At 42.4% G+C, this 25,155-nt stretch overlaps 1 protein-coding gene across 1 annotated transcript in view; it reads right to left on the bottom strand.

Moving 5' to 3' along the window:
- plekhf2 (pleckstrin homology domain containing, family F (with FYVE domain) member 2) overlaps nucleotides 1-20,553 on the bottom strand; it is a 50,262-nt gene extending 29,709 nt beyond the window's left edge. Inside the window, exon 1 of the mRNA XM_031319465.2 lies at nucleotides 20,366-20,553. The gene's annotated coding sequence lies outside the window, so the exon portion shown is untranslated. The remainder of the gene's footprint in view (nucleotides 1-20,365) is intronic.
- Between the last annotated feature and the right edge of the window lie 4,602 nt (nucleotides 20,554-25,155).

Genomic DNA, 25,155 nt, shown 5'->3' with positions numbered 1-25,155 from the left:
AGTAACATGATAGCTCTAGTGCATCAAATTAAGCGCTCCCTATTCCGTTTGTTTACCTGAATTACCCAACGTGTCACAGAGGAAGTAACCTGCTCTTCTTACGCTTCTAATCTGCATCCATTTAAAAACCGAGACATATTGGATTATGTGCTCGGTGTGGGATTACACAGAAACCCTGTCCAGACATCCTGTGCCTGCAGAGTGAAAGGGGAGGAGGGTAATTTCAGTACCTGTCAGGTAGTTTCTTTTCCTCGGGCCTCACCCTGTTTAGCGCTGGCAGAACCAGTTTGACAATGCTAAAGACACAAAGAGGATGAAGACAATTCTGCTGACTGACTTCCCAGAAGGAAAATCACTGTCAACAGCTTGAGCTTTTGATTATACAAAGTGAACGGCCGATTACCTGGCAAAAAGCGTGTGTTTAATCTGGTCAGGGAGGACTAGAAATGGAAAGTGACAGTTTCCCTTCCTGAGAGTCACTAACCGGAGCTTACCGGTTAGTTCTTAAAGGGTAACTATCCTTTTTTTAACCCTATTTTCCTATGTTTTTGTGTCTAAGTGACTGATGGGAACAACAATCTTTGACGGTGGTCCAGTATTAAGTGAGATCGCTGCAGTCGACAGCGGGGAAACAAGCTACAATGTAAGTTAATAGGGCAATAGTCCAGCTTGTATTTACATTCACTAAAGTGCTTGTTTTGCTGCTGACAGACTCAGATTATTACTCTAAGTGTCTGACAACATCATGGAAAGGATTTCTAAGGAGGTCGACCTTTCTGTTAAAGAGTAAGATCCTTTTTTAAACATAAAAACAGCCAGGAAAGTGTTCGCTAAACCCACCAGACTCCATGTAAATAAACGGTAGTTTTAGCATCGTAAAATACACTTCATTCAAAGTCGACAGAAACAAAATAAAACTATGAAAAGCCGTTTTGGGTCCTCTTTCCACTTTTCCAACCATCACAACTCTAGTTTTGGTTGAAATAAACACATAGTTTACCGATTAACATGTGAAAATACGTTGGCTCTATACATGCTAAAACTATTGCTTTTTTAAATAGAGTCTGGTGGGTTTAGTGCTGGCAACTTCAGATCGGTTTCTGGTTAAACAGAAAGGTCTCAAGGACGTTTTAAAGGCCTATCTCTGAAGGAATCCTTTCCATAATGTTGTCAGACACTTAGAATATTAATCTGAGTCGGTCAGCGGCAAAACGAGCATTTTTGTGAAGGTAAATACAAGCTGGACAATTGCCCTATTAACTTACATTGTAGCTTGTTTGGCCGCTGCCGACTGCAGCGATCTCGCTTAATACTGGACCACCGTCAAAGATTGTTGTTCCCATCAGTCACCTAGACACAAAAACAGGAAAATAGGGTCCAGGTCGAAAAAAACAGTAGTTACCCTTTAATTTACATCTGACTAAGACGATGGTAATTTCCTGCCCAGAAATGAAAGCTCCCTACTTTCAGTCCTCTACAAAGTGAGACTACCCACAAGACCAGCTGCTGTGCACAAGACACTTGGTTTTAAGTTAAAACCAGATTTTTTTTGTGTGAAGGGCTCAGTATCATTCAAAATTGGTGCCAATTCTACAATATCTTTTTTTATTATCAGTGTTTCACCTATAGGCTGGCTGCTTTAGTCTGGCAGACGGGGAGGGTTTGGGGGTCACTACCACTTTTAAAGTTCCAAATCCACATGAACCACTCTTCACTTTGACATCATTTGGATCCACCGCACAGCATTTCTATTCAAAATGCTCATAAAACGCTACTTTACATCCAGCAAACTTCACAGAGAAAAATCTGAGCAAAACAGCACCATAGGTCTGTTTTAACTGAATATTCTCTGGTTCGAGGTCAACATTTGGTCAAAACTAAGATTACCAACTAGCTAAGGTTACCAACTCCAACACAAAACTTTGTTTAAATGCTTTAAAGCAATTATTTAAAAAGGTGCTCCAAGCGATGTCATGCGTTTTTTAGGCTACAACATTTTTTGTCACATACAGCAAACATCTCCTCACTATCTGCTAGCTGCCTGTCCCCTGAACACACTGTAAAAAAACATCTCCTCACTCTCTGCTAGCTGCCTGTCCCCTGAACACACTGTAAAAAACATCTCACTCTCTGCTAGCTGCCTGTCCCCTGAACACACTGTAAAAAAACATCTCCTCACTCTCTGCTAGCTGCCTGTCCCCTGAACACACTGTAAAAAACGCGGTCTCTGTAGACAGCCCAGGCTCCACAAACACCAACAAAAACAAACTGTGCCAACCTGCACCACCAAACATAACAAACAGTCTTCCAGCCAATAACCGACAAGAAGGATTTGGGGGTGGGGGTGTGGGTTGGGGGGGTTAGTGCGCGAAAGGGAGGGGACGGGAGGAGGAGGAGGGAGGGGCGAGCTAGCCTCGTTGTTTGAAAATACTTCGTCACCCAACATCGCTTAGAGCAGTCATTCCCAAACTGTGGTCCGCAGACCACTAGTGGTCCGTGAGGGTACTGCAGGCTGTCCGTGGAAAAGCAAAATAAAATATAAAATAATAGTTTTGTAACCTTCATTTTACCAGGAAATTCCCATAAAAATTAAGAATGTGTATATTGATATAAAATTTCAATTAAATTGTCAAGTTATTGTGTGATTACTAAAATGGGCTAGTGGCGCTCCCCTAACCCTGAACCTAAAATCACCAAAGGTTTTGAAATGTGGACTATATCCAAGTGTTCTTATTACTGTATATATTTAATACTCCGTTGCTATGGTAATAAGCCTGTTGTTCAAATGAACCTGATTATGCCCTCGGGCGCTTGAGTAAATAAATAAATTAAATATGTGGCAGCCGTTGTGTGCAGTAGGGCTGAACGATTTTTGAAAATAATCTAATTGCGATTTTTTTCCCCAAATATTGCGATTGGATTATTTTTTTAAGCTTTGTCTTCTGTATTATTCAACAAAGACAAACAATAAATCATTTTATAGTATGAACAACACACAACTACACACTAGACAGTTAAAAAAGTAAAAATATAGTATACACACCCACAACAGTGTATTTTTTTTTACAGTGCACAGAGAGGAGCTGCCTCCAGCCCCTCCCCCTCGTGAAGTTGCGTGCTGCCGTGTGCTCTTGCTCAGAGAGGCTATCGTTACGTTAGCATGTTGCTGGTGCTCTTGCTCAGAGAGGCTATCGTTACGTTAGCATGTTGCTGGTGCTCTTGCTCAGAGAGGCTATCGTTACGTTAGCATGTTGCTGGTGCTCTTGCTCAGAGAGGCTATCGTTACGTTAGCATGTTGCTGGTGTTCTTGCTCAGAGAGGCTATCGTTACGTTAGCATGTTGCTGGTGTTCTTGCTCAGAGAGGCTATCGTTACGTTAGCATGTTGCTGGTGTTCTTGCTCAGAGAGGCTATCGTTACGTTAGCATGTTGCTGGTGTTCTTGCTCAGAGAGGCTATCGTTACGTTAGCATGTTGCTGGTGTTCTTGCTCAGAGAGGCTATCGTTACGTTAGCATGTTGCTGGTGTTCTTGCTCAGAGAGGCTATCGTTACGTTAGCATGTTGCTGGTGTTCTTGCTCAGAGAGGCTATCGTTACGTTAGCATGTTGCTGGTGTTCTTGCTCAGAGAGGCTATCGTTACGTTAGCATGTTGCTGGTGTTCTTGCTCAGAGAGGCTATCGTTACGTTAGCATGTTGCTGGTGTTCTTGCTCAGAGAGGCTATCGTTACGTTAGCATGTTGCTGGTGTTCTTGCTCAGAGAGGCTATCGTTACGTTAGCATGTTGCTGGTGTTCTTGCTCAGAGAGGCTATCGTTACGTTAGCATGTTGCTGGTGTTCTTGCTCAGAGAGGCTATCGTTACGTTAGCATGTTGCTGGTGTTCTTGCCGTGGGATTAACTGTACTAATAACAGGGTTCGTACACGTTTTCCAAGGTCAAATTCAAGCACATTTCAAGCACTTTCAAGGTCCATTTTAAAGCATTTTCCAGCACCTTATACCACGTGAATTACATACCAATACATTGTCAAAATTATTATTTAGTGTTTTTATCACATTAAAAGAGATAATGCTATAAACAGCCCAATTTAAGCAAAACACAAGTTTTATTTTTTAAAATGTATCACTGTCTAAGTAGACTTTGCTTGCTATCTAACCTGCCTGAGTCAATGTAAAAACTGAGCACTGAGTGGGAGGATTTGAGCCAAATGACATGCAGCTGGGTCATTCTGTGTCAAATCAGACAAAATCCAGGAAAACAGTTGCTGCACCCTCAAAGTTGATGCTACCCTTAATGTCAGTCTTTTCACACTTTTTTCCAAATCTAGGGCATGCCATACAAACTTGTAATGGTTCAGTCATATTGACATGTTTGTCTTCCACCCTACAAAGTTTGGGCTGCCTATGAATAATACTTTTCATTATATTAATGTCCAAATATTGCTTCCCAGATAATGTGATTTTCAGGCTGTAAAACTGAAGTAGTTTCAAGGGCTGAAAATATGAAGACATAGGATTTGAACAGAAATATTTTACAGGCCTTGGTTTTGGGACACATTCTAGATATAGACATGGTTTGAACAAAATTTTAGACAGTGCAACAACAACAACCTGTAATTCCATTTTAACCCAGAAGACTGACCAGAAGTGCACAGGCACCTGCCTGATAAATAGCCTATAATATGTAATTGAAAAAAAAAATTCATTTCATTGCCAATACCTATACATTTATCTACTGGAATAGAGCAGTGTAAATATTGCATAAGGCCATCCTTAACCTTTCAGTAGGCTACTTGTATAACACTCCATCTGACACAATTTCTGTTCAGCAATCAACGATTGTTGTTATGCACCGGGCTAACGTTTGCAGGTTTTAATTTGCGGGTAGTTAACGTTACAGTTACTGTGATGTAACTTTGGCTATGTTCACTGCATATTCCACAAATGAACGTGCCATAACGGACATGCAATACTAATGTAAGGTATTTTATTGTGTAACCTCTCAGTTGAGGCTTAAGAGGAAGTTACAGTAAACAGAGCTTTTATTGTGACGGGAAAAACAGAAGTGGTTAAAGTGTTGTATTTTCTGACGTTTGACTGTGTCGGGGTTGAATTAAGTGAGACGTGTGGGACCGTCTTGGTTCCAGCATTGGAAGCCTGTGTCTTTATTTTACAGCCAAACCTGAGACTAGACAGTATTAGAAACCCTCGGTTACACTAACATTACATTATCACACCAAGTACTCTCGGTCTCTTAGCCTGCGAATTCCTAGCTAGCAGTTACTAGCGTAAACAAATAGGCACTAACGTATACAGTAGGCTACTTCAGTTGGCTAACTTGAAAAGTCTATGTCTTACCCTTCATGTGACTCGAGAGCGCAGACTAGCCCATAGTGAAAAGCTGCATGTCTTTTTTGTAAACTTTACAAGAGGCAACTCGTGAGGTTTGTACCCATTTAATCCATAATTTGTATTTTTCATCTTCCAGCCAATGTTCATTGAAACGTCAACCTGCCAGCAATATTATAAATCCCACTATGGCCACGCCAAGACCCGCCCTACGAAACAGCTCGATTGGTTGGGGTTAGGCGTTTTACCTCGAGTGGTTAAGGTTAGGATAGCCGATTGGTCAGGGGATGGGACCTGAACAGGGGGCGGAGTCACATATGGAAACAGACTGGCAGATCGCAGTCACACATGCATAAGCGAGCAGGTTTCATTTTAAGCTCTCCAACATTTTATTTCTCCATTTAATAAACAAACTATTCAGTCAGATAGGTCTTTGTCGTGAAAGAAATACAGTTACAATTTCAAGCATTTTATCCAAAAATTTAAGCACTTTTCAAACCTTGAAAACACAACATCAAAATTCAAGCATTTTCAAGGATTTCAAGCACCCGTACGAACCCTGTAATAAAACCGTTGAAACACCGCGGCCACGCTGCTGTGAAAGCTCCCCGAACGTCATTTATCAGTCTGGTTGTTACCCCTCTCAGTGGCAGCTCCTCCACTCATATCTTTATAACGGAGCTAACCGCTAACCGGAGCTAACTGCTAATCAGAGCTAATCGTTGCCAACCGAGCCTTGAGTTCTGTGTGCCTGTATCCATTAACTGCACGTATGGACTCTAACCAGAATAAAACCCTTAATTTTATTAAAATGGCTGTACAAGTTTTAAACTACAACTCAGAGTTGTTTGAATGACAGAAATCAGCTCGAGGTACAGTGTAGCGTTAGCGTGCTAGTTGATGCTTTCTCTGTGGAGTGCAGACTGATTTGCTCTCGCGAGTCATGTGACCAAATCGCAGCCTTTGCGATTAGGAAATCGCGTTTTAACATATCGCGATATTATCGCAAATGCAATTAATCGTTCAGCCCTAGTGTGCAGTAAACTTTCTTTTCTGTTGTACTGATGCGATGACCAGTTGTAGTTTTAGTGCTACTAGGCCTATTAAGAGGTGGGGATTAATTCAGGTAGGACTGTGTGTAGACATATTTTATTGTGTGTATTATGAGGTGGTATGAAAATGAACCATGAAAATTCTTGATTACAAATAGTGGTCCACACACACAAAAAGTTTGAAAACCCCTGGCTTAGAGCACCTTTAATAAATGAGAAACTTTGAACATAATCCCCAGTAACAGAGTCAGATAGTGTTGTGGGGGGGGGACATTAAGTCAGACTCAGTGGTGAGTGAAACCGGAGCAGAGGGACAGACACAGAGCTGTAGCCGAGCCAAAGTAGAACACTTTTTAATTCATTAACTTTATCGGTTATCAGGCAAGTAAAACACAGACTAGGGATGACCAGATCCGATCACGTGATCGGAAATCGGGCCCGATCACGTGGTTTCAGACTCGATCGGAATCGGACGTTACCTCCCGATCAGGACTCAGATATATATGTATATATATTCTCATTATTTTTTAACACATCTATAGTTATGCGGTGGCACAGAGTTAGACCCTTTTGACTCCACACAGAAACAGCAACGCGTGCGGCATGACATCACTTTGTTGCAGAGACGCTATTGGTTAAATGCCGGCAAAGTAGAACACGGAAGCAGCTTGAAGCAGAAAGCGCGAGTATGTCTGCGGTCTGGAGGTATTATAAAGTTGATGACAACAACACTGCCGTAGCAAACTGTGAGATCTGTAACAGAAGGGCTCTGTTTGTTAACAGAGTTGTTGAATGTTAAAATAAGGTGAATTAAATAAAAAATAAGGAACATCCTGGATCTGTTTTTTCGCTCTTCTTTATTCTTTTTTTATATATTATAGAAGTATCGGATCGGGACTCGGTATCGGTAGATACTCAAAATCAAATGACTCGGACTCTGACTCAAAAAAACCTGATCGGGACATCCCTAACACAGACACAGATAATCTGAAAACTGCCAAAAAAAAACGCCCCAATAATCAGCCAGGGAAGATAAATTGGTCTATCCCTAATCCTAAGCATAACAGCAATGTTTCTGATTGGTCTAACTCGCTGTTACCATGGAAATGTTCAGCGTACCTGCGAACCCGCGAACAGCTAGAGCCAAGGGGGGTGAGCCTCTCCTCACAACGCGTAGCTCCTATGGCGCCATTTTGATGCTACGAAGCCATCACCTCCCGTTAGCATCCCATTGACTGCCATTCATTTTGACGTCACTTTGACAGAGAATAACTTTACATCTGAAGAGTTTAAAGACTCTATTTGTCCGTTGTTTATTTCTAAAGAAACACGACAATGTATAAAAGGCTCCATTACCTTGTACCTCACGTTATGGCTCCGTAGCAGACGTTTTTATAAAAATAGGCTAACGATTGGGTCATGACCACGAGACTTACTGTCTCATAGTAGAGGAATTACCGTATAGTACAGGAGAAGCTCTCAGGCAGTTTGGACTTCCATTAGCTGTTTAAGTTTAATTACTAATGTTGACTAGCATTTTAGTGATCAATAATTAGCCTGTGTCTATGTTATCTCCTTACATATACCTACGCTCTCCGTCTCTGCTAGATTGGGAATGATTGAGATTTCTCTTGGCACAGCTACCAGAAGACTTACAACTTTCTGACAGGTTGCTCACGTCACATCTACGTCGTCTCTCTCAGTTGGAGGCTGCTCAGTAACGCTCAGCGCTCACCGGAAAAGTTCTTCCAATATCCTTCACTGGTCTCCGTCCAGAGACACGGGATCTGTTGGTCCAGTTTATATATGTCTATGGCTAGTGCAAGCTTCTACCATTGAAGTCTATATTTTATTTTTTGTTTGCGCTGAATCAAATGTTTTATGGTCCCGATTCATCTCGTAGCTGGTCGGCTCGGTTCCTGGCTTTAAAGTCTTTATATCAGCATTTAACAAAAACCTTATTGGAGCTGTTAAAAAAGTGGGCGGTCACATCATTGCATTCGCATCACTTGTGGCCCGTAGGAGAATTGTGTTAGTTTGGAAATCTTCTACTTCCCCATCAGCTTCCGCTTGGCTGGAAGATGTCATGTTTCTTCTAAAGCTAGAGAAGATAACATTTACATTGAGAGGGTCTGTGGTAGAGGTGTTGAAATTAATCAAATAATCGATGCATCCAATCGTGGACGTGGACGATGCTGCATCGACAATCGGCCGGGCATAATCAATTATTTCTGTTTACAATTTAATGTCTGCCTAACAACCTTTCTGTTTACATATTCTGGTATGTTTTGCACATTCAGGAAGTGCCATGTGCTCAGTGCTGTAGTTTCATGTATCCATGGTATGTATATGGTTTTTGAAGCTTGAATAGCTACGAATTAAATATCCTATATGGCTTTAATAGTAAAATGTATTTGACGCATCGAGATATCGAATCGAAGACATGATAATCATAATCGAATGATCAGTGAAGATTCACACCTCTAGTCTGTGGAGAGGTTCTACTTCAAGTGGGGACCGTTTTTGTCGTATTTTGAAAGTCTGAAAGAGTTTTTTTTTTTGTTTTTTTTAACCATTCTTCTTTCTACTCATTGCCTATTTATTTATCTCTTCTTTTTTCCTGTTGGTATCTGATCGCCTCACAGAATTGTTGACACATTGTAAATGATTACTGAATTTGAGCCCCCTAATATGTTATAGACCAGGGGTGGCGAACCTGTGGCTCTTGAGCCGTATGCGGCTCTTTGCCTGCTCCTGTGAGGCTCTTCCTGTGTGGCTGGGGGCTGTGTCATTGGTTGATTGTTGTTTTTAACTTTTCTGAAACATACAGTATTTCAGATAAGTAAACACACATTTGAATGCATCTGCCAATACTGCCAATACATTTGCCAATTATTTTAAAATGGAAAATAATGCAGCAGAGTTTTGAGGACAGATTCTGCAACCTGAGGAAAAACAGCGGCCACAGATCACCTTCCTCGTTAACCCTTTCACTGCTGAATCCGATTGTTTGAAAGCCCCTTTAGTGACAAATGAGTGAGAGAGTTGCTTCGAGTGGCCACAACCGAGTTCAAGCAAGACCTGAAAAGGATTGTGGATAACAAAGACTGTCAGGTTTCCCACTGAGTCAGTCTAAGTGAGAAAAAAACAACTATGAAAACTGCTATGTATTATGACTGTCATCAGATCTGGAAGACACTGTTGCTGTTGTAGTGTGGACGTGCATGTGTTGTGTGGCTTTTTGTTATGGTGCGTTTTTTTTTGTGGCTCTTTATACCTAACTGGTTGGCCACCCCTGTTATAGACATATGTGGGCCTAAGCTTTGAAAGAATATTGATGCCTAGCTGTGAGAATGTACATTCATAATTGAGAGATTTTTGGTGAACATACTAGCTGCCAAGAGGTGTATGGGGAGGGGGGGGGAGAGGGTAATCTTGTTCCTGTTTACAAAAAAAGAAAAACGGGAGGAAATGTACTGTTTGATGTAACCTGTGTTGTGCAATTCTTTCAATAAAAAAAATGTTTAAAAAAAAAAAGTGGGCGGTCACAATTGAGCTCTGTATAACTGCAGATTTAATATCTTTGGGTTTTGTATTAAAAGCTAATTAATGAAAATGACCCTGACTTGCAGCTCTAGTGGCAACAGCACAACACAGCTGGATTTTAAGAATTTTAAGGTCAGAAATACCAAACAATTCACTCTCATAAACGGTTTAATTTCCAAAGATGTCACAACCGAATTACCACCGCAAACACTTCTCATACCTACTGACTCATCTGAGGGAAACGCACTTTGTACAAAGATCTTATCTCTTTCCTTTAACCTTTTCTTCCTGCAGAGATGCTCCGTCTAACAGCGCCGACGCTGACATTACTCAACGTTAACCCTTGTGTTGTCCTCGGGTCAAATTAAGACCCGTTTTCAAAGTTTTTTTATATCAGAAATATGGGGTTCTTAACAGCCAAATTGCCCCAAAATAACTTGGAACCCATGCAACATATACATCCATGCATCGATGTTCTTCGCAGGTAAGATTAATGATTACTTCCATTGAATTTTGGTTGTTTTATTTCATTTCATGGCATTTGAAAAAACATTTTTAAATGGTTACAAAACAGCATCCTGATCAAACTTTGACATAAACCAGTCTGTGATTCACTCAACATCCTCTGATCTTAAAGGAACACGCCGACTTATTGGGACTTTGTCTTATTCCCCGTATCCCCCAGAGTTAGATACGTCCATACATACCCTTCTCATCTCCGTGCGTGTCATAACTCTGTCTGACGCCCCCACCGCTAGCCTAGCTTAGCACAGATCCTGGAGGTAACCAGCTCCATCTAGTATTTACATGTTGTGATTTGTATAGTCACAGCGTGTACAAATAACAAGATCACATGAGACACAGCCATCTTCTAACCGTATACAATCACTGGGCGGAGTGATTTGCTGGGCTTCTCAGGTGCTGCAAGCAAATCCCTCCGCCCAAGTAGCAGAAGTAGCAGTGCTTCACCTTTGAGAATATAGTTCCCAGTATGTATACGGTTAGAAGATGGCTGTGTCTCATGTGACCTTGTTATTTGTACACACTGTCACTATACAAATCACAACATGTAAATAGGAACATGTTGGCGTTATTTAGTCACTTACTGGGAGCAGTAGGCTAGTTGGAGCCGGTTACCTCCAGGATCTGTGCTAAGCTAGGCTAGCGGTGGGGGCGTCAGACAGAGTTACAACACGCACGGAGATGAGAAGGGTATGTATGGACTTATCTAACTCTGGGGGACACGCTGAATAAGCTAAAGTCCCAATAAGTTGGCGTGTTCCTTTAACTATTGTATTAGTCAAAATAATTCATAATATCTGCTTTTTTTCAAACTCAAAAATTAGGTATAATGTCATTTTATTAGGTTTATTGGCCATGAATTTAAAAATAAGCGTTGAAAAAAGGGACAAAAATGTCAAAAAAAAAGCACCAGAAGCATAAAAAAAAGTGTCAAAAAAGTAGGAACCGAAATGACAAGTTCATGGACGACGGTGAAGACAACAGAAGGGTTCAATGCAACCTTGCTGTTACACTGGGCTCCTCTCACCGTGAAGTAGATCAAGAAGTTCCAGTTTCAGCTTGTCGTCACCGTCCTGAAATAATGGCCTGTGTCATTTTTTGACAAAAATGATTTTTTTTTGCCTAAATCATCTCCTCATGGCGCTGGCCACCTCTGGTAAAATTGCCTACATCCTCAGTTGAACAGGTCACGTGATTCTACACCTTTAGTATAACGGCCCAAGACGGTCAAGAGTGGGACTTAGGCCGTTTTATTTTGCCTAAGTCAAAAGACAATGTGACTTGGGCTCTATCACTGAAGTTATTTCCATGATTCAGGGCTCGTCCCCGATTGGTGAGTGATGAGGTTTCTGTGCATCTAAACACTGATTGTTGACAGAGTTGAAGGTTTAAAATTGCCTAAATCACAGAGGCATCTATTCCTCTTATGTTGCATAATTGACAGACATTGTTATCAGTATGTAATAGTCATCTATTGTCATTTTTGAGTGTAATTATTAATAAATATATATTCAGTATTTGGTTCAGTTTGTTGCATTTTCTGAAAAACCAGAAAAAATGACTCAGGCCATTATTTTAGGAAGGGGACGTTGTGAAAGTGCACGCGTTCCACTTTCACCAGAAGTCGGAGAGTCGTCACTGCGTGGGGGGGCTGCAAAGTTTCCTGACGCCAATTCTGAATAATTTTTTATGATAGGTTAATTGGTGATCATTTTTTGATTAGTTCAAATATTTGTTTAGTTGATAAAATGCAAAATAGTTTAAAAAGAAAGCTTCTTAAAAGCCCAAAGGGACTTTTTAAAATGAGTTGTTTTGCCCGAACAAAAGTCCAAAAACCCATTAATATTCAATCTACAAAATGTAGCAAGGAGTGAAACGCAGCCCTGATCCTCAAAAGGTGAAGATTTGCTGCTTTTTTGCAGTTTCATATTATTGTAGATAATTTAAATTGTACGTTTGATTTATTTTCAAATCAATCCTGAAACAGACAGGAAGCCAGTGGAGCGAGGCTAAAACTGGGGCTATGTGGTGAAGGCCCAGACACACCGACCAGACGGCCGACTGTCGGCAGAAAAGGCAGATCAGTCTCCCCGAGTTGGTCAGAAAAGTGCCTCAGAACACACCGAAGAGAAAAGACGTAATACGTCTCCATAACAGCAGGCGGCGCTAATCTGTATTGCAGCTGATTGGACGAACGCGTCACGTGGGTCTGGTTTCTCCAGAAATTCAAAGCCAGACTGTCGTGGCGGCTCGTTCATATGATCTAATATTGTACTAAAATAGTTCACCGAAACGTGTTTCTGAAAACATCTTAAAGGGGTGATAGAAGGCAAAACCGATTTTACCTCGTCATAGTTGAATAACGACAGTTCGGTGGGTAAATAGGACATCCATAGAAGCTCAAAATCCCATTGATGCCCCTATCCTCTGCAAATCTCACATTTTGAAACTGCCGCTGAAAACGGGCGAATCTCAACAAAGCTGGATGTTGACGTCATGATCTCAAGTCACGCCCCGACATTTGCATAGGCTCCACCACTGACCTGAGGTCAGCTTAGTCTTCTGAATCTAGCTAGGTCATGCAGCTCTCCAGAGGTCCGCTATTTAATTACTAAATTCACTTCTGAGACTTTTTTATGCGAGAAATCAACTATGTAGAGGTCAAATATGGGCCGTTTTACGAAAATTGATGGCTAATTGCAAATTTTGTCCGACTGTGTGTCGCAGTTCAGCAGGAGCTCAGCAGGCTACGTGACAGCGGCCGGTGCTGCCTCGCCGCCCGGCGTGTCCTACTTCATAGACTCGCTATGAGCTAGCTGGATCTCCGTCACGAAGGGAAGCCCGCGGCGCTCCATACCCGCGCAAAGTCACTAGTTCTGGGTAACTGGACTATAAATTGCCGAGGCCCTGATGGAGCTCCAGGGCCTGCAGCTAGCCGCGATCTTTAGCTACCCATAGGATGATGGGACAGTAGTAATCAGAAGTGAATTTAATAACGAAATAGCCCGACAAACAATGTATAACTTTGCGGTGTCTGAAATATGAGACCTGCTGTCTCGTCTCCGATGTGTTTCTATGGGGTTCGCTCAAACCAATCAGCGCGCAGCTCATCTAAATATTCATGAGCAGACCATATTTGGAAGAAAAGCTCTTGTTCCAAATACAGCCATATTCACAGGGTAGTTAAGGGCCTTGTCGGTACACGATCCGTTCTGCGCATGTGCAAAATGTTCGCGCATGCGCTGTTGTACGAGGATTTACGACACTGCACGATCTGTTCCACGCTTCCGGTCGACAGCCAAGCTAACGTTAGTTTAGCTAACAGCTAATTCGGCTAACTGCTAGCTGAGACAGCATGTAATAACTTTAAAAGACCCTCAAAATAAAACGTGAAAATAACCGTTAACATATATAACAACAATAACAGCTGTTACATCAGCTCTACTTTACTTGTGCTCATTTAAAATACAATCACTCAATACTTGTCTTTATTGTTATTACTGTGAAGTCTTAATTTAGCTGTAGCCTGCTTTTCCCATTACGTTTGAGTTAACGTTATTTTAGACTGAATCTAGCTGTCAGTTAGCAGTTAGCCGAATTAGCTGTTAGCTAAACTAACGTTAGCTTCCCGGTGGAGGCTAGCCATAGGCTAGCGTGGAACAGATCGTGCAGGTCGTATCCTCGGTAAAACAGTATTATCTTGCGCATGCGCAGAACGGATCGTGTACCGACAGGCCTAATAAAATAGCATTCGGGCAATTTTCAGCCCAACCAATGTTACATACCCTATTAGGAGACCTTAAGGAACAGTGTAAAATACCCTATATAATCACTCAATCACCCCTTTAAGAGAGAAACAGGCCGTGCAGTTGTCTTCATTTCAGATCAGCAAAGGTCAGTTTAGAAGATTTTCGTCAGATTTTGAGAGACTCTAGTCACGCTCATTCCGCTCCCCGTTTCCGGGTTAGCTCTCCACCAATCAGATTGGTCATTTGAGTCTGACTGCCGGCAGTGCCCGCCCCGCCGATTCTCCATGTCAAATTGGCCAAAAAGAAGGACGACGGCCCCTCGGACGGACAACGGCACGGAACACACCGAACAGACTCGAGTCACCGACCTCGCCAGACGGCCGTGCTTAACCCTCGTGTTGTCTTCAGGTCAAATTTGACCCGTTTTTCAAAATGCCTCCATCAGAAATATAGGTTTCTTTTTAACTACCTAATTTGGATGATTTCATACATCGCGCTTCACAAGTACAACAAAAGATAGGATCTCTACTTTCACTGACTTTTGGGTGTTTTCTAAAAAAAATAGCATTTGAAAAAAAAAAACAAAGTTTTAAAACCAGACTGAACGTTGACATTTACCCTTCTGTAATTATCCTTCCTTTAATAGGAGTCTAAATAATTCATAATTTCTGCTTTTTTAAGTCAAGAATTAGGTATACTTTCCTATAAATGAGGTGTACTGACCATGAATTCCAAAAATGAGTTTATAAATGGTAATATCTTTGTGATTTTGACTTCTTGTTACACAAAAACAAGACATTTGAAGACGTCACCTTGGACTCCTCGTTGCAAGATTTTTTCTTTTAGTATTTTCTGATTTTTAACAGACTAAACGAGTAATCATTAAATGGACAATTAAAATAATCATTACTTGCAACCCTGAAAATGTGACTACAGTTTTCAAAGCACATCTACAAACAGTCCAAAGACTTAGAAGGTCCTTACACTAAGAAGCAAGTTATGAGATGGACATGGATAATAAGCTTATAACCACCGGGACTAACTACATGTGAATGAACTTTGACCTTAAAATGGCACAAATACCAATCATGAGAAAAGTCAACTGACGCAAGAATTTTAAACTTTTGATACGATTTTTTTTTTTTTTTTGAATTATATTCAAAGTTCAAGAAAATCCACTGTTTGTTTAAAAGACCAGAAAAAAAAAAGGTCAGGGCCACACGGAATCTGCAGACGCTGAATTTTCCGCGGATTATAAACGGATTAAAAAAATACAAATCTGAACGTTAACACATGTCCATCACAAGACCCCTGAAAAAAAATGAATCAGCAGATTCCATTTGGGTCTGGCAGTGTTGTAGTCGAGTCACCTGCTGTCGAGTCCGAGTCCCCAAAGAAGAGTCCCAGTCAAGTCTCGAGGCCCCAGCGTTCGAGTCCGAGTCACCAAAGAGTCCCAGTCAAGTTTCGAGTCCCCAGTGTTCGAGTCAGAGTCACCAAAGAAGAGTCCCAGTCAAGTCTCGAGTCCCCAGCGTTCGAGTCACCAAGGAAGAGTCCCAGTCAAACCTCGAGTCCCCAGTGTTCGAGTCCGAGTCACCAAAGAAGAGTCCCAGTCAAGTCTCGAGTCCCCAGCGTTCGGGTCCGAGTCACCAAAGAGTCCCAGTCAAGTCTCGAGTCCCCAGTGTTCGAGTCCGAGTCACCAAAGAAGAGTCCGAGTCACCAAAGAAGAGTCCGAGTCACCAAAGAAGAGTCCCAGTCAAGTCTCGAGTCCCCAGCGTTCGAGTCCGAGTCACCAAAGAGTCTGAGTCACCAAAGAAGAGTCCCAGTCGAGTCCGATTCCCCAGCGTTCGAGTCCGAGTCACCAAAGAAGAGTCCCAGTCAAGTCTCGAGTCCCCAGCGTTCGAGTCCGAGTCACCAAAGAGTCCCAGTCAAGTCTCGAGTCCCCAGCGTTCGAGTCACCAAAGAAGAGTCCCAGTCAAGTCTCGAGTCCGCAGCGTTCGGGTCCGAGTCACCAAAGAGTCCCAGTCAAGTCTCGAGTCCCCAGCGTTCGAGTCACCAAAGAAGAGTCCCAGTCAAACCTCGAGTCCCCAGTGTTCGAGTCCGAGTCACCAAAGAAGAGTCCCAGTCAAGTCTCGAGTCCCCAGCGTTCGGGTCCGAGTCACCAAAGAGTCCCAGTCAAGTCTCGAGTCCCCAGCGTTCGAGTCCGAGTCACCAAAGAGTCCCAGTCAAGTCTCGAGTCCCCAGTGTTCGAGTCCGAGTCACCAAAGAAGAGTCCCAGTCAAGTCTCGAGTCCCCAGCGTTCGAGTCCGAGTCACCAAAGAAGAGTCAGAGTCACCAAAGAAGAGTCCCAGTCAAGTCTCGAGTCCCCAGCGTTCGAGTCCGAGTCACCAAAGAGTCCGAGTCACCAAAGAAGAGTCCCAGTCGAGTCCGATTCCCCAGCGTTCGAGTCCGAGTCACCAAAGAAGAGTCCCAGTCAAGTCTCGAGTCCCCAGCGTTCGAGTCCGAGTCACCAAAGAAGAGTCCCAGTCAAGTCTCGAGTCCCCAGCGTTCGAGTCACCAAAGAAGAGTCCCAGTCAAGTCTCGAGTCCCCAGCGTTCGAGTCCAAGTCACCAAAGAGTCCCAGTCAAGTCTCGAGTCCCCAGTGTTCGAGTCCGAGTCACCAAAGAAGAGTCCGAGTCACCAAAGAAGAGTCCCAGTCAAGTCTCGAGTCCCCAGCGTTCGAGTCCGAGTCACCAAAGAAGAGTCAGAGTCACCAAAGAAGAGTCCCAGTCAAGTCTCGAGTCCCCAGCGTTCGAGTCCGAGTCACCAAAGAGTCTGAGTCACCAAAGAAGAGTCCCAGTCGAGTCCGATTCCCCAGCGTTCGAGTCCGAGTCACCAAAGAAGAGTCCCAGTCAAGTCTCGAGTCCCCAGCGTTCGAGTCCGAGTCACCAAAGAGTCCCAGTCAAGTCTCGAGTCCCCAGCGTTCGAGTCACCAAAGAAGAGTCCCAGTCAAGTCTCGAGTCCGCAGCGTTCGGGTCCGAGTCACCAAAGAGTCCCAGTCAAGTCTCGAGTCCCCAGCGTTCGAGTCACCAAAGAAGAGTCCCAGTCAAACCTCGAGTCCCCAGTGTTCGAGTCCGAGTCACCAAAGAAGAGTCCCAGTCAAGTCTCGAGTCCCCAGCGTTCGGGTCCGAGTCACCAAAGAGTCCCAGTCAAGTCTCGAGTCCCCAGCGTTCGAGTCCGAGTCACCAAAGAGTCCCAGTCAAGTCTCGAGTCCCCAGTGTTCGAGTCCGAGTCACCAAAGAAGAGTCCCAGTCAAGTCTCGAGTCCCCAGCGTTCGAGTCCGAGTCACCAAAGAAGAGTCAGAGTCACCAAAGAAGAGTCCCAGTCAAGTCTCGAGTCCCCAGCGTTCGAGTCCGAGTCACCAAAGAGTCCGAGTCACCAAAGAAGAGTCCCAGTCGAGTCCGATTCCCCAGCGTTCGAGTCCGAGTCACCAAAGAAGAGTCCCAGTCAAGTCTCGAGTCCCCAGCGTTCGAGTCCGAGTCACCAAAGAAGAGTCCCAGTCAAGTCTCGAGTCCCCAGCGTTCGAGTCACCAAAGAAGAGTCCCAGTCAAGTCTCGAGTCCCCAGCGTTCGAGTCCGAGTCACCAAAGAGTCCCAGTCAAGTCTCGAGTCCCCAGCGTTCGAGTCCGAGTCACCAAAGAAGAGTCGAGTCACCAAAGAAGAGTCCCAGTCAAGTCTCGAGTCCCCAGCGTTCGAGTCCGAGTCACAAAGAAGAGTCGAGTCACCAAAGAAGAGTCCCAGTCAAGTCTCGAGTCCCCAGCGTTCGAGTCGAGTCACCAAAGAGTCGAGTCACCAAAGAGTCCCAGTCGAGTCGATCCCCAGCGTCGAGTCGAGTCACAAAGAAGTCCCAGTCAAGTCTCGAGTCCCCAGCGTTCGAGTCCGAGTCACCAAAGAGTCCCAGTCAAGTCTCGAGTCCCCAGCGTTCGAGTCACCAAAGAAGAGTCCCAGTCAAGTCTTGAGTCCTCAGCGTTCGAGTCAGAGTCACCAAAGAGTCCCAGTCAAGTCTCGAGTCCCCAGTGTTCAAGTTCGAGTCCGAGTCACCAAAGAAGAGTCCCAGTCAAGTCACGAGTCCCCAGCGTTCGAGTCCGAGTCACCAAAGAGTCCCAGTCAAGTCTCGAGTTCCCAGTGTTCGAGTCCGAGTCACCAAAGAGTCCCAGTCAAGTCTCGAGTTCCCAGTGTTGAGTCCGAGTCACCAAAGAAGAGTCCTAGTCAAGTCTCGAGTTCCCAGTGTTCGATTCCGAGTCACCAAAGAGTCCCAGTCAAGTCTCGAGGCCCCAGCGTTCGAGTCTGAGTCACCAAAGAAGAGTCCCAGTCAAGTCACGAGTCTAGAAAATAGTAACTCGAGTCCAGGACTCGAGTACTCATCACTGCCTATTACACAATAAAGTAGAAACTTCGTCCGACTTCTGAGTCCTATTTCATAAATCCTCGAGTTTGAGTCCAAGTCATCAGTGCACGAGTCCAAGACGAGTCACAAGTCCAGAGACTATCGACTCGAGCCGGAGTCCAGGATCCAGAGTCCATAATCATGTTCATCAGAAATCAGAAATGTTTTTATTGCCACAATAAGTTTGTGGATTTTGCCCAGGTGAAAGGTGATGAAATCAGGATCACGGTCTAGGTATAAACGGTGGGGGGGGGGAGAATTCTTTTTAGGTCCAAACTCAAAACCTATTTGTTTAGAATGGCTTTTAATACGTAGTAGTGGTGTGACAATGTCCCTCTCCTCCTCCTGTTTCTATGTAACCTTTTCTGATTTGACGGTTTTCTATGTTTCATTCTTTTTATTGTATGATCTGTTGTTTTATTCTTGGTTCCTGATGTTAAGCACTTTGGATACCTGCTGGTTGCTGTAAAGTGATAAATACATGTTCATTGATTGATGTTGATAATCGAGCAGCCCTTCTGCAAACCTGACTCAAGCAATAGTAACACAAAGCAGACTTCCCTTTTTGGAGTGAAAAAAAGTTTCACCAGCAGACAGCGTGACACATTCACTTCCACAAGGACCTTTGCACTATTTAAAAATGTATTTATTGTATTGTAAATACTACTTACGTATCTTTTGTATCTTCTTTATTTTATATATTATCTTTTTATCGTTATACTTGTTGTCCCTATATTTTGCACTGTGGGTCGGAGAGAAGCATATATTCTATTCCTCTGTATGTACACACATTGAAATTGTCAACGAAGTTGACCTGACTTGACTAATGATAGGTAACCTGTAGGGCCGGTTCAGGATTATCTTGGACCTGCCCTTAGTTATGCTGCTACAGGATTAGCCTGCCAGAGGACTTCCTATGACACACTGAGCTCCTCTCTCCATCTGTGTGCATTCATATCTAATTAATACATGTTACTAACTTAGCTTCTTCCCCAGTCCTTGTGCTTCTTCTTGCAGATTTCATTGGATTGTGGTGGCACCTGGATTGTCTCTCTCTCTCTCTCTCTCTCTCTCTCTCTCTCTCTCTCTCTCTCTCTCTCTCTCTCTCTCTCACACACACACCCAGACACGTTCTACTACTTGTTATTAAGTACTTGTTATTAATCATACATCAAGCTAACCTTGTCCAAACTGTTGCACTTAAATAATAAATAGTGTGTTTCCAGTTTGTCCTGATCTGCCATAAAAAAAAAAAAGAATAATCAACCACAATGACTTTATCCCACTGCGCAAACACATGAGAGGCACGTACAGTCGCCATGAGTTAGCTAATCTTTCTCATTTTATATTCACACTCACTGCCAACAAAGTCATTTAAAGTTCCCTCCGTGACTTTTCAAGTTATTGCTCAAGTTTAGTGTCAGTTGGCTGCGTTAGTTAGCCACGCTAGCACAGAAGTTAGCATCCAAAACTCATTAGTTGCTACTTGTGCAGAAGCTAACTCAACTCTGCGTGCTCGTTTTTTTGACACCACACACACATGCATATATCTTTATCTCAAAGTTTATACATTTAGGAAAGTCTGAATAAGAGCTTTTACTGCGCAAACGTAACTAACGTTAGATAGCGGCTGTTAGCTTGAATGGGAAAAAGTAGCACCAACACACGGAGTGAGCTAGTCTTTAGCATTAAGTGTGACAGAAAACTTTTAAATGAGAAAAACTACATACCCGACGGCTCCTCTCGTAGTCCGATAACTTTGACAGTGACTTGAAGCTCAGTTGTATTCCAGGTAATGTCAGCAAAGCAGTGCCCTTTTCCCCCTCAGATACGCTGAGTCCGCAGACGGCGACCGCAGCTGGAAACTCCGTCCGCTGCTGCCCCGAAAATAAAACAACAATATGGCAGCGGAGCGCCGCGGCGGCCGCGCTGCGTTCACGGCACACTGGACTGTCGGGAAATACAACCACAAACTGGTAAATGCTGTTCCGTCCCGATCCAGCAAAAAAACAGCATTTTTTTGTTCACAACCCTAACCACACACAATTAAACAACCAAACAGTCCCACATTATGCTTATTTTCGGGTTTGTATTTGTAGGAGCCACATATTGTATGTTGTTTATGGTCTCATTTATGTTGTTTGTTGATTATTGTGTTGTGCACTTATATTGTAAGTGGTGGGCATGTTCATCGAGTGGAAATAATAACATATTTGTTTGCTTCACCTGTTCACCTGGGTATTTGGTGTTTTGACAGAGAGGGGTGAGCGTGGGAGTGAACATTTTCTGTTTACCGCCGCACTAACGCACTTATTTCTACTCACAAAGTAACTTTACATTTGGTAGCTGCAGTGCTAGTTGTATTTTACGTGTGGAAGAAGAGGAATAAATCATTGCAATACAACCTCAAGCTCATCACAGTGCGTTTATGCATCTCTCAGTGTTTAGTCCCTCACGGCAGCACTTTGTTGGACTGCTTACAGCCGCAACAGTATTTGTCTTCTCCAGTTCTGACTCTTGGATGAGAAGCATTTAAACATTTTTTTTATCTCATACTGTCTGTCTGAATATACCTGTATTCACCCTCTGTCTTGAAACGCTCTGTTTTTAGCGCCTGTCTCTTTAAGACCCTCGTCTGCTCTGATTAGTCAGCATTCCAGGTCTTCCCCATCAGCGCTCTCTGAGTCTCTGCACCGTCATTGCAGCCGGGGAAATGACTGTAACGGGACTGTAGCAGCACTTTCTACTGTTATATAGTATAGTTGTGACATCACAAGTGTACGGAAGTCCTGACGGCTCGTTTAAGGGCACAATTTCTGAATAAAGACTGTGTGCGTTTCTCTGTGGATTGAGCGTTTTGATATTTTCACATTGTTTATATACCACCTCTGCCTACTTTATGTTGATTATGATTACCTTTAAGTAAGAGTACTAATACCAGACTGAGAATACTCCAATGCAAGTAAAAGCCCTGCATTCAGAACTTTACCTAAATACAAGTATGTATCAGCAAATGTACTGTAAGTAAAAGTGTGTATGTTGCCCGGTCAGTGTTTTTTTTCTATTCTTCTGGATTAACATTCCTGCTGCATTAATGTGAATGTTGCATTTTCCTGCTGTAGATGTTCTATAAGATCATCATATTATGTTTGTAGCGTCGCTGTCCTGTGAGAACCACGTATCCTTAAATATATGTCCATATGTACATGCATCATTTGAGGTTTTCTGTCAATCTAGTGTAATTTATTGCTGCATCTGCAACGGTTTTTTATTTCTTCTGTTTTTTCTTGATTTTAAAATGATTCTTATGATATCCGTCAGACACTACAGAAGCTCTGCTGGAAAAACTATTTTCAAGTAGAATCACATAAAAGCTTAGGTAGGCTACGTAGTATTCGTTTCACACCATTGGCGATTTTAGACCCTTTTTAGGGGGGCTCAAGCCCCTCTAAATTTTATCTCAGCCCCCCTAAAAGTGATAATAATAAAAAACTATTTTTTTTAACATCTATTTTAGTGCTTCAAGTTAGAGTTTGTGAACTTGTCTGTTAGTGACAGAGGACAAAAACAGGTTTGATATCCTGTGTGTCTGTCTCCGATGCTAAGCACCTGTAACCCAGTCAAGGAAAGGGTTAACAGAAACGTAGTTTTGGCCAATCAGAGGTGGTTATTGTGCCAGACTCCCGCCTTTGGCTGAGTCTCTATCTGATCTGTCAGAGGGAGAGCAGGAGACAGTTGTAAAGTTTGAAGGAACACGCAGACTTTAACTTATTCCCCGTATCCCCCAGAGTTAGATAAGTCCATACATACCCTTCTCATCTCCGTGCGTGTTGTAACTCTTTCCAACGGCTCCACCGCTAGCTTAGCCTAGCACAGATCCTGGAGGTAACAGGTTCCAACTAGCCTACTGCTCCGAATAAGTTACAAAATAACGCCAACATGTTCCTATTTACATGTTGTGATTTGTATAGTCACAGCGTGTACAAATAACAAGGTCACATGAGACACAGCCATCTTCTAACCGTATACATACTGGGAACTATATTCTCAGAAGGCGAAGCATTTCTACTCTCTGTCCGGTGCTTCTCAGGTGCTGAAAGCATATCCCTCCGCCCAAGTAGCAGAAGTAGCAGTGCTTCACCTTTCTGAGAATATAGTTCCCAGTATGTATACGGTTAGAAGATGGCTGTGTCTCATGTGACCTTGTTATTTGTACACACTGTGACTATACAAATCACAACATATAAATAGGAACATGTTGGCGTTATTTTGTCACTTATTCGGAGCAGTAGGCTAGTTGGAACCGATTACCTTTAGGATCCATGCTAGGCTAAGCTAGCGGTGGAGCCGTTGGAAAGAGTTACAACACGCACGGAGATGAGAAGGGTATGTATGGACTTATCTAACTCTGGGGGCTACGGGGAATAAGATAAAGTCCCAATAAGTCGGCGTGTTCCTTTAACATTGGTAGTCCCCGGAGAAAAAGTTGGTCATTTCATGATGGCGCAGATTAGAACCCAAATTTAAACGTAAGCAACTAAAATTGCTGAATGTTAGAACATTGAGTCAAACTGGTCGTTATTACTGTGACTTATAAAGTGTCAGGTTTATCCATCATAGCGTCAAAAAACCTTAGCTGACGTTGTTCAGTAGCTAGCTCAGAGATTATTGGCTAATGAAATAACTGATTTAGCATTAACACTTTTGCAAGGCACTGTATGCTTGTCACATTCTCATTAGGCCTGAGCCCCCCTAAAGGTCTGATCCTAGAATCACCCCTCTTTCATACCCAATACATCCCTTTATCAGGGATTAAATACAACCATTGATTTATTTTTTTAGACATAAAAAAGAAGCTCTGGAAGTTTTTGCTGCTAGTCCAGACTTTAAACTACTGATAAGAAATGTAGGGAACAACATTCTGAAAAACACTGAACAAAAAAATAAAAAGATCTATTATTATATAACTCTTGAAATGTCATGTTAGGACAGAGCTCCTCACGGTTCACAGGAGGGTTTAACATCTTGACAGATTCAGACGAATTTCAACAAGTGACATGAAACCAGTCTGTCCTTTCGGTTATTCCTACGCACAGTGAAGGTAGCGTGAGCAGGGCCAGGAGCTGAGCTGTTGGGAGGAGACTCTGCTTTAGAGGAGTAAACAGGACAGGACATGTTGCATGTTCACTGGGCAAATAGGCATACAACATATAAAAAAATAATAAGAATTATATTTATATAAATATATAAAATAATTATTTACAAAATAAAATAAATATAAAATAAAATAATATATATAAAATATCCCTATACATAAAATTATAAATAAAAATAATAAAATAATAAAATAAAATAAAAAACTTTAAATAATAATAATAATAATAATAAGTATAAACATAAAATGATATATGACAAAATAATAGTAATAATAATATTAATAAAATAATAATAAACTAAACTTCTAAACTTTTTAGAAGAGTTAAAAATCTCAACTCAAGGTCCATTTACTACACTGACGTTGGATGAACTTTAAAGTAATAGTAAAGTAAAATTGTTAAAGTCATAGACACACAAAATATTTGATCCTAAATTCTTCTTCATTCAAAAAATCCAGAATCTGTTCAAACAGCAGCTCTTTTTTCCACCCAGTTTAACTGCTGGACTCATTCTGCACACAGTGAAGCTCAAACATCCAAGTAAAGGAACAAGAGCTGGACGAAAAGTTTTGACTTGACAGGAATTCTGGATCACAAAACAGATTTTAAAGGAAGCAAAAGAAGAGAAGTTGGAAAAAGAAAAAAAGAGGAAGAAAATGGGACCAATGAGAGGAAAATACAGAGAAGTCAGGCTGAGGTTTCAATGATGGACGTAATGTGGGGAATCGGTTTTTAGGAACAAGAAGTGAGGATCTCTAGAAGGAGAAAATTTGTTTTTTGAGTAATAAAATGTTTTTGTCCTATCGTCTCACGCTGCAGTAGCTGCTTCAGCTGTTCACTCGCTTCTTGATTCTTCTTTACCAGTAGTCTCTTCCGGCAATAGATGTTGTGCTCTGTGCGTGATCTCGCGGGATCTTGCGCGGTAGCAAACGAGAGAAGTAGCCATCAGGCAAGTGTTATTTAAATATACTTCTGGTGTAGTTACAAACTTTTTAATGCCTCGTTTTATAAGTACAGAAACTAGTTGTACTACTGTAGAAGTTTGGTATCATTCCGGGCATTATTAGTGGGGTAACTTACGAGATACAAACGTGGATCCATTAGCGCCTGCACTAAGCTAACCAGCTGATAACGCTAACTCCACCAACGTTATAACAAGGGAAAAAAGCTTATGGGGGGTTGTTTGGCTTGAGGTAAATGTGACGTGAGCAACCTGTCTGAAAGTTGGAAGTCTTCTGGTAGCTGTGCCAAGAGAAATCTCAATCATTCCCAATCTAGCAGAGACGGAGAGCGTAGGTATATGTAAGGAGATAACATAGGCACAGGCTAATTATTGCTAACTAAAATGCTAGTTAACATTAGTA

Source organism: Sander lucioperca, chromosome 10 (genome assembly GCF_008315115.2).
Source record: "Sander lucioperca isolate FBNREF2018 chromosome 10, SLUC_FBN_1.2, whole genome shotgun sequence".
NCBI lineage: Eukaryota > Metazoa > Chordata > Actinopteri > Perciformes > Percidae > Sander > Sander lucioperca.
The sequence above is the reverse complement of the archived record's forward strand: the minus strand, read 5'-3'. Positions and strand labels throughout refer to the sequence as shown.